We start from the raw sequence: 8,901 nt of genomic DNA, 5'->3' as shown, positions 1-8,901 counted from the left end.
CGCCCCCAAGATGACGATCACCCTCTGGCCCCGCCCCTTCCCTCTGCTTGCCCGGCCCCCAAGCAGCCTCCCCATTCTTGCTGCGCCCAGATCCTGTTCAAGGTCCGGTCCATTCTAGCCAGGCGCCTGCCCCACAGCGGCCTCCACCCCTCGTAGCCAGGCGTGGCTGTGATCTATTAGCCTTGGCCTCCCAAAGTGCTGGGACCACAGGCGTGAGCCACCCCACCCAGCCTAATCTTCTTAACACAAACACTTAAATGTCAATTAATGCTTGAACTCAATGTTAAGTCAGCTCAATCTCAAGTCAATGCTGAATTGGCTCTAATGTCAATTAAAGCTTTATGATTTTCTATAGTCATTGTATTTGGAAAAATTATCTCAAAAATGAATTTTCTGATGTTCTGCAAGGATTGACCTTGGACTGAAGACCTTGCCACACTTATGACATTTTTAAGATTCTGTCCAGTATAGATTCTCTGATGTTTAATCCGGTGTGAAAGTGAAGTCAAGACTTTGCCACAATCATCACACTTGAGGTTTCCCTCCTGTATGAATTCTCCTATGTTTTGCATAAGATGAAGCTTGACTGAAGACCTTGCCACAATCATCACATTTGTAAAGTTTCTCTCCAGTATGAGTTCGCCAATCAACTGCAAGGTATGATCGATATCTGAAAAATCTGCCACATTTACTACACTTGTAAGATCTCTCTTCATTATAGATTCTCTAATGTTTTGCAAAGGTTGTAGCATTACTGAAGACTTTGTAAAAATCATTACATTTGTAAAGTTTCCCTATACCATGGATTGCTTGATGATGAATAAGTGATGACTGCCCACTAAAGGCTTTGCCATACTCATTACACTTGTAAGGTTTCCCTCCAGTATGAACTCTCTGATGTTGTGCAAGGTTTGGTTGTTGATTAGACACCTTGCCACATTCGGTTGGGTGTGGTGGCTCACGCCTGTAATCCCAGCACCTTGGGAGGCCGAGGCAGGTGGATCACGAGGTCAGGAGATCAAGACCATCCTGGACAACATGGTGAAACCCCGTCTCTACTAAAAATACAAAAAATTAGCCAGGCGTGGTGGTGGGCACCTGTAGTCCTAGCTACTCAGGAGGCTGAGGCAGGAAAATGGCGTGAACCTGGGAGGTGGAGCTTGCAGCGAGCCAAGATCACATCACTGCACTCCAGCCTGGGCAACAGAGCGAGACTCTGTCTCAAAAAGAAAAAAAAAAAAAGAAACCTTGCCACAGTCATTATACTTGTAAGATTTGTCTCCAGTATGAATTGCTTTATGAATTACAAGGGCTGAATTTCAAGTGAAGGTCTTGCCACACTCATTACACTTCTATGGTTTCTCTCCAGTACGACATCTATAATGACATACAAGATTTGCTTTTTGACTAAAAACCTTGCCACATTCATTACATGTGTAAGGTTTCTTTCCATTATGAATTGCCTTATGCATTACAAGACCTGAATTTTGAGCAAAGGTCTTGCCACACTTATTACACTTGTAAGATTTCTCCCCAGTATGAACTCTCTGATGTTGTGCAAGGCATGAATCATGCAGAAAACCTTGTCACAAACCTTACACTCATAAGGTTTCTCTCCAGTATGAACTCTTCAGGCATGAAAGGCATGAATTATCCCAGAAAGCCTTGTGACAAAACTTACATTTGTATGGTTTTTCTCCAGTATGAATTCTCCTATGTGTTTCAAGTTGTGATCTGCAACTGTAAACTTTGTCACATTCTTCTCATTTGTAAGGTTTCTGTCCAGTATGAAGTCTATGACGGCATTGAAGGGATGACTTCTGATTGAAGGTCTTGCCACACTCATTACACTTGTAAGCTTTCTCTCCAGTATGAACTCTGTGGTGGCATGCAAGGTATTACTTCTGATGAAAGACTTTGCCACATACATCACATTTACATTATTTCTCTCCTGAATGGGTTATGTGATGTCTCCTTAAGTGTGAGCTATAATTAAAGGCTTTGCCATACTCATTACATTGGAAAGGTTTTTCTCTCTTGTGTACTTCCTGTATTTGTGTGAATAACGAAGAATGGAGGAAATTCTTCCCATACTTATTAGAAAGATGGGTTTTGAGCCTACAAGAAATTATTTGGGATGTTGAAGCTGAGGAAGCATCATTGATAGACTGGTCCACTTGATTACCAATTTTCCGTTCAGTCTGAAATATGTGCAGTTCAGGCAGATGCAAATGAAAGCTTAATCCAAGCTGATCTTTAATAGGCTTGTTTCCAGCATGCCGTTGATCATGTCAGTCTGTACTACCAGTTAACTCTTTGGTTTCTGTCATGGGTGCTTCATGGCCATTTCTTTCCATTTCTTGCCACTGAAACTCAAAGTCATGAATATCTTTCTCGGTTTCTGGGAAGCAAAAATCTCCAGTGTGATGATTTTCATGTCTTTCCAAAGTCCCTATGTGGAACACTTCCCTATTGCCTTGCCCTGTTGATGAGATCATCATGGATTTTAAAGAGCTATCCACAGACTCTAGGTTCCCGTAGTTCTCCAACATCACGTCCCTGTGTAAAGGCCTCTGCACAGGGTACAGGCATTTCCACTCCTCCAGTGAGAATTTTTTTTTTTTTTTTTGAGATGGAGTCTTGCTGTGTCACCCAGGCTGGAGTGCAGTGGCGCGATCTCGGCTCACTGCAAGCTCCGCCTCCCGGGTTCAAGCCATTCTCCTGTCTCAGCCTCCCAAGTAGCTGGGACTACAGGCGCCTGCCACCAGGCCTGGCTAATTTTTTGTATGTTTAGTAGAGATGGAGTTTCACTGTGGGCTCGATCTCTCCTGACCTCATGATCCGCCCGCCTAGGCCTCCCAACTCCACTGAGAATTCTATAGCCACATCCCTGAAAGTCAAGTGTCCCTGAGGAAGAGCTGCTATCCCTGGCTCCTTTTCTTTGCTCTTCTTGGTGGCTTCTTTACATAACATGAGTCTTTGGAAATCAATCCCGGATGTCTCAATTTTCTCTGAGTTGAGAAAGAGGGGCCAGAATTTCCAGGTCTGTGGGGACCCCACACCCCTGATATAGCAGCATCAGAGAACTTGAGACCCTTCTTTTATGAGTCCTTTATTGCTTACTCAGTTATGCCTTATTAGTTACTAAATCTGATGAACAAGGAAGCCAATATTTAAGGCACTGGAGGACATATCACTGGCTAGCGACAAGGTTGTTACATAACATCAAGGTTCTTGATGTTCACACTTAGTATTCTTTTCCCTGGCTAGATGTGGTGGCTCATGCCTGTAATCCCAACACTTTGGGAGGTGAAGGCAGGGGGATCACTTGAGTTCAGGAGTTTGAGACCAGCCTGGGCAACATAGCAAGACACCATCTCTAAAAAAAATTTAAAATTAGCCAGACATGGTAGTGCACATCTGTAGTTCCAGCTACTTGGGAGGCTGAGATGGGAGGATCACTTGAACCCTGATATTCAGGGCTACAGTGAGTTATGATCACACCACTGCACTCCAGCCTGGGCTACAGAGGCTCTGTCTAAATAAATAAATAAGAAAAATAAAATGGTATTCTTTCAATTGAGTCAGCTTGCAATCCTGGCAAAAGAATTTACTGCATTTTATCGTGGGGCTCTCTGGCATAATGGTGAGCACTCTGGACTCTGAATCCAGAGAATTTACTGCATTCATGCACTATTTTCTAATCCAAAAAATTTAGTAAGCAATATTTTCCTCAATATTAACATAATTTTAGGATGCTGAAAGAGTTCATTCAACTGACCAAAACATTAAGCATTAAACTAAAAAGCAAATTTACAAAGAAAAGATAGATTTTATTTTTAAAAATTATTCCTAAAAATGTTCAATTTGGATCTAAGGAGACTTTGAGAATGTAGTGGTGATAAGGATTCTGATTCTGGCTAACATTCCTTGATGATGGATTTCATCTCATCTTCACAGCATCCCCATGAGGTATGTATGTTTTATTAGTCCTGTTTATTGATAGATAAATGGAGGTTTATGAACATTAAGTAACTTGGACAAGGTCATGTAGCTAGAGCCAGAGCTATAACCTAGGTCACCTGGCCTGATTCCAAACCTTGTGTTCTCAATTGAGAGGAAATGTGTGGGCCAAAGTATTCCAGATTTCTCAGAAAGTCTGCAGTTCACAGAATAGTTTAATTTTTTTTTAATGCCAGCACGTCTTTTCAACAGACTCTAAAACTAAATTGCAGTGCTGATGTTTTCCAGGAATTAGACAAATCATGAACAAAGTGAGTGTTTCTCTGCAGAGCATTCTGCAAAACACAGCTAAGAGCAGACCTCTCCATGGCAAAGCTTCTCTTTGCCCAAGTAGTTGTAGAGACTGTCTTGTTTGTTATTCCTAGTAGAGAGACCACTTTCCTGCTGAGAGTGATTCGTTCAGAAAATATGTTTGAGAAGGGGTCACGCATGTGAGGAGAGCAGCTGTGAACACTCATACAGCTCTTTGTTCCCTCATATTTTCTATATTCAGTTCATAATCCACTTGAGCAGTGGTGCCAGCTGGCAGGTCCAGCAGCTCATTTTTCTTCTCATTTTCAGCAGATCATCTAGTTTCTTCCCTATGGGTTCCTACCCCCATTTCATAGCCACTCACCTATTGATAAACAGGCTCTGCCTAAAGCACATCTCATCTTCTAGTCCATCAGCACAGGATATGCAATTTTCCCAAACTCCAAATTACTATTGTAGTCCTTGATACAACATACATATTTAAATGGGGACTGTGAACACACACAGAGGATGAAGGGCTGAAGTAATGAGTCCTCGTGCCTGGGTTCTAGTCCATCTGATAGTGGTTTACCCTCTTTGGCCTCTGTTCCCTCATTTATTTTGCAGATTAATTCAGGTTACTAATTCTTATGGGTTTTAAAGGATGCTGAACTCCTAACTCCCAGTCCCTGAGAACGTGACCTTATTTAGAAAGATGGACCAGGCACAATGGCTCACGCCTATAATCCCAGCACTTTGGAAGGCCTAGGCGGGTGGATCACTTGAGGTCAGGAGTTCAAGACCAGCCTGACCAACATGGTAAAACCCCATCTCTACTAAAAATACAAAAATTAGCTGGGTGTGGTGGCATGCACCTGTAATCCCTGCTACTCGGGAGGCTGAGGCAGGAGAATCGTTTGAACCCTGGAACCTCTGCAGTGAGCCGTAATGGCACCACTGTGCCCGCTTGGGTGACAGAGCAAGACTCTGTCTCAAAAAAAAAAAAGAAAAAAGAAAGAAAAATAGGGGCTTTACAGATGTTCAAGTTAAAATGAGGTAGGTCATTAGGGTGGGCCCTAATCCATTATGACTTATGTGTTGATTTTTAAAAGGTGGAGAAATTTGTATACAGACAGATACTAGTAGGGGAGAAGGCTGTCTACAAGCCAAGGAATTTGTATACAGACAGATACTAGTAATGTCTTCCCCTTACTAGTAGGGAGAAGGCCGCCTACAAGCCAACGAATGCATAAGGCTGGGAGAATCTAGGAGAGAGGCATGGAATGAATTCTCCCTCACAGTCCTCAGAAGGTTCCAACCCACCAGATGCCTCCATTTCAGACTTTCAGCCTCCAGAACTGTTAAGACAATACATTTCTGTTGTTTAAACCACCCAGTGTCCAGTGTTTTATGGTGGCTCACTAGCAAATTATTGCAGTAGACAGCTGACTTTGAATTAAGCAAAAGGGAGGTTTTCCCAGGTGGGCACAATCTAATCACATGTGCCATTTAAACTCATTTAAAAGAGTAGCCAAAGAGAAAGTCAGAGCTGTTCCAACCATGAGAAGGAGTTGATGAGGCAGTACAGGGGCTCTGAAATGGAGGGGCCCCATGGCAAGTAACAGAGGGAAGCTTCTAAAAGGTAACAGTGATCCAACTGAAGACAAGAAAAGACTAAATCCATCTAACAACTGCAAGAAGCAATTCTGCCAATAACCTGAATGAGCCTGGAAGTGGATTCTTTCCCAGAGCCTCCAGATGTAGGAGGCCAGCCTGACATGGACTCCCTGAGCTAGGGACCCCAGATGAACCTGCAGATTTCTAACCTATAGAACTATAACATAATAAACACGTGTAGTTTTAAGCTGCTGTCTGGGGTAATTTGTTATGTAGCCATAGAAAATACACCCTAGCTAGCAAGTATTGAGTGCTTTCTTCACCAGTCACTATTCTAAGTGTTTTACATTCAAAGAAAAAAAAAAACCCACAGCTAAGTATTGCCATAGAGCTATTGTTGTCTCAAAGCAATAAAGATAAATTTACAGCTGGGAGGGGAGGATATTATGTGACATCTGAAGAACAACAGCCTGCAACAGACAGACGATAAACAGAACACCCTACTAAAGAGAAAGCAGAACCAGTAGAACAGACAGAATGGGAATTAAAAATAAACACAATAAATGTCTTTATAAAAATAAGGAATAATGTCAGGAACATGACGCGTGAACAAGCAATTATGAAGAACCACTTAGAAATATATTTTAAATGTAATTGTTGAAATACAAACATAGTAAATGGCAAAACACATCATGCCTGATGGTCCAGTAAAAGCCTGGGGCACCATTTTGCAACCCCCTGTGAGAGTTAATTTCCAAGTGCGTAGAAATTACTGTCAGAAGTTTTTGAAAGGCCAAAAAGAGACTAAAAATATCTTTAGAGGAATAAAATCTGAATGTTTAAACAAGATAATCTTTTAAGAATAGAGACTCTTAAAATAGGAATTAAGAAGTACTATATCTAATTTATTCTCCCTCCCCAAATATCCCACTGTATTACTGAGGCTAAATAAGCCTATTATATATGTGAGGAAAATTCAGAGCAAAACTTTTAACCAGGTCACAAACATGATTTAGCTGCACCTCAATTCCTATGTAGACTTACAATTACCTCTCCTCAGGAGCTCGTAAACTTACAATTACCTCTCCTCAGGAGCTTGTAAAGTTAAGAAGAGCAGATAGAATATCAACCAGGCTGAAAGGCTGACCCAGGTGGGGATATTCACAGGCGAATGTTAAGCTTTGGCCAATTTCCAGCCTCTGCTTTCCACCCTTCCTCACAGCTTGTCCCAGGACTAACCCTGAGGGTCAACAGGAGGGATACAGCATCCCTACAGATGGCCTAGCTCCTCCTTGTCCAATTTTCCCCTAGTTGAAGGAGAGTCCAGCTAGGCTCCAGAACAGAGCGCCCTTAGTGCCCTGTCTAGTGCCACAGTGAACTGGACACAGAGGATGGAGAGCAGACATACAACCAAGGTCAAAAGCCAGGAGCTTGTTACAAAGCAAGCCAGGCTTGTTACAAAGGCAAAGGGGGCTAAGGTACTGTGAACCCAGAATATCTGAGACAGGGCTCAGTAAATTTAGAAAGTTTATTTTACCGCTCTGTGGAGGAGCCAAGATGGCCGAATAGGAACAGCTCCGGTCTACAGCTCCCAGCGCGAGCGACGCAGAAGACGGGTGATTTCTGCATTTCCATCTGAGGTACTGGGTTCATCTCACCAGGGAGTGCCAGACAGTGGGCACAGGTCAGTGGGTGCGTGCACCATGCGCGAGCTGAAGCAGGGCGAGGCACTGCCTCACTTGGGAAGCGCAAGGGGTCAGGGAGTTCCCTTTCCGAGTCAAAGAAAGGGGTGACGGACGCACCTGGAAAATCGGGTCACTCCCACCAGAATATTGCGCTTTTCGGACCGGCTTAAAAAACGGCGCACCACGAGATTATATCCCACACCTGGCTCGGAGGGTCCTACGCCCACGGAGTCTCTCTGATTGCTAGCACAGCAGTCTGAGATCAAACTGCAAGGTGGCAGCGAGGCTGGGGGAGGGGCGCCCGCCATTGCCCAGGCTTGATTAGGTAAACAAAGCAGCCGGGGAGCTCGAACTGGTCAAGGAGGCCTGCCTGCCTCTGTAGGCTCCACCTCTGGGGGCAGGGCACAGACAAACAAAAAGACAGCAGTAACCTCTGCAGACTTAAATGTCCCTGTCTGACAGCTTCGAAGAGAGCAGTGCTTCTCCCAGCACGCAGCTGGAGATCTGAGAACGGGCAGACTGCCTCCTCAAGTGGGTCCCTGACCCCTGACCCCCGAGCAGCCTAACTGGGAGGCACCCACCAGCAGGGGCACACTGACACCTCACACGGCAGGGTATTCCAACAGACCTGCAGCTGAGGGTCCTGTCTGTTAGAAGGAAAACTAACAAACAGAAAGGACATCCACACCAAAAACCCATCTGTACATCACCATCATCAAAGACCAAAAGTAGATAAAACCACAAAGATGGGGGAAAAACAGAACAGAAAAACTGGAAACTTTAAAACGCAGTGCGCCTCTCCTCCTCCAAAGGAACGCAGTTCCTCACCAGCAACGGAACAAAGCTGGATGGAGAATGCCTTTGACGAGCTGAGAGAAGAAGGCTTCAGATGATCAAATTACTCTGAGCTACAGGAGGACATTCAAACCAAAGGCAAAGAAGTTGAAAACTTTGAAAAAATTTTAGAAGAATGTATAACTAGAATAACCAATACAGAGAAGTGCTTAAAGGAGCTGATGGAGCTGAAAACCAAGGCTTGAGAACTACGTGAAGAATGCAGAAGCCTCAGGAGCCGATGCGATCAACTGGAAGAAAGGGTATCAGTGATGGAATATCAAATGAATGAAATGAAGTGAGAAGGGAAGTTTAGAGAAAAAAGAATAAAAAGAAATGAGCAAAGCCTCCAAGAAATATGGGACTATGTGAAAAGACCAAATCTACATCTGATTGGTGTACCTGAAAGTGATGGGGAGAATGGAACCAAGCTGGAAAACACTCTGCAGGATATTATCCAGGAGAACTTCCCCAATCTAGCAAGGCAGGCCAACGTTCAGATTCAGGAAAT

General features: G+C 43.7%; 1 pseudogene; it reads right to left on the bottom strand.

Annotated features, from left to right (window-relative positions):
• Nucleotides 1-2,013: 2,013 nt before the first annotated feature.
• On the bottom strand, nucleotides 2,014-3,340 carry LOC109026537 (putative protein ZNF321; annotated as a pseudogene).
• Between the last annotated feature and the right edge of the window lie 5,561 nt (nucleotides 3,341-8,901).

This window comes from Gorilla gorilla, chromosome 3, assembly GCF_029281585.2.
Source record: "Gorilla gorilla gorilla isolate KB3781 chromosome 3, NHGRI_mGorGor1-v2.1_pri, whole genome shotgun sequence".
Lineage (NCBI taxonomy): Eukaryota > Metazoa > Chordata > Mammalia > Primates > Hominidae > Gorilla > Gorilla gorilla.
The sequence above is the reverse complement of the archived record's forward strand: the minus strand, read 5'-3'. Positions and strand labels throughout refer to the sequence as shown.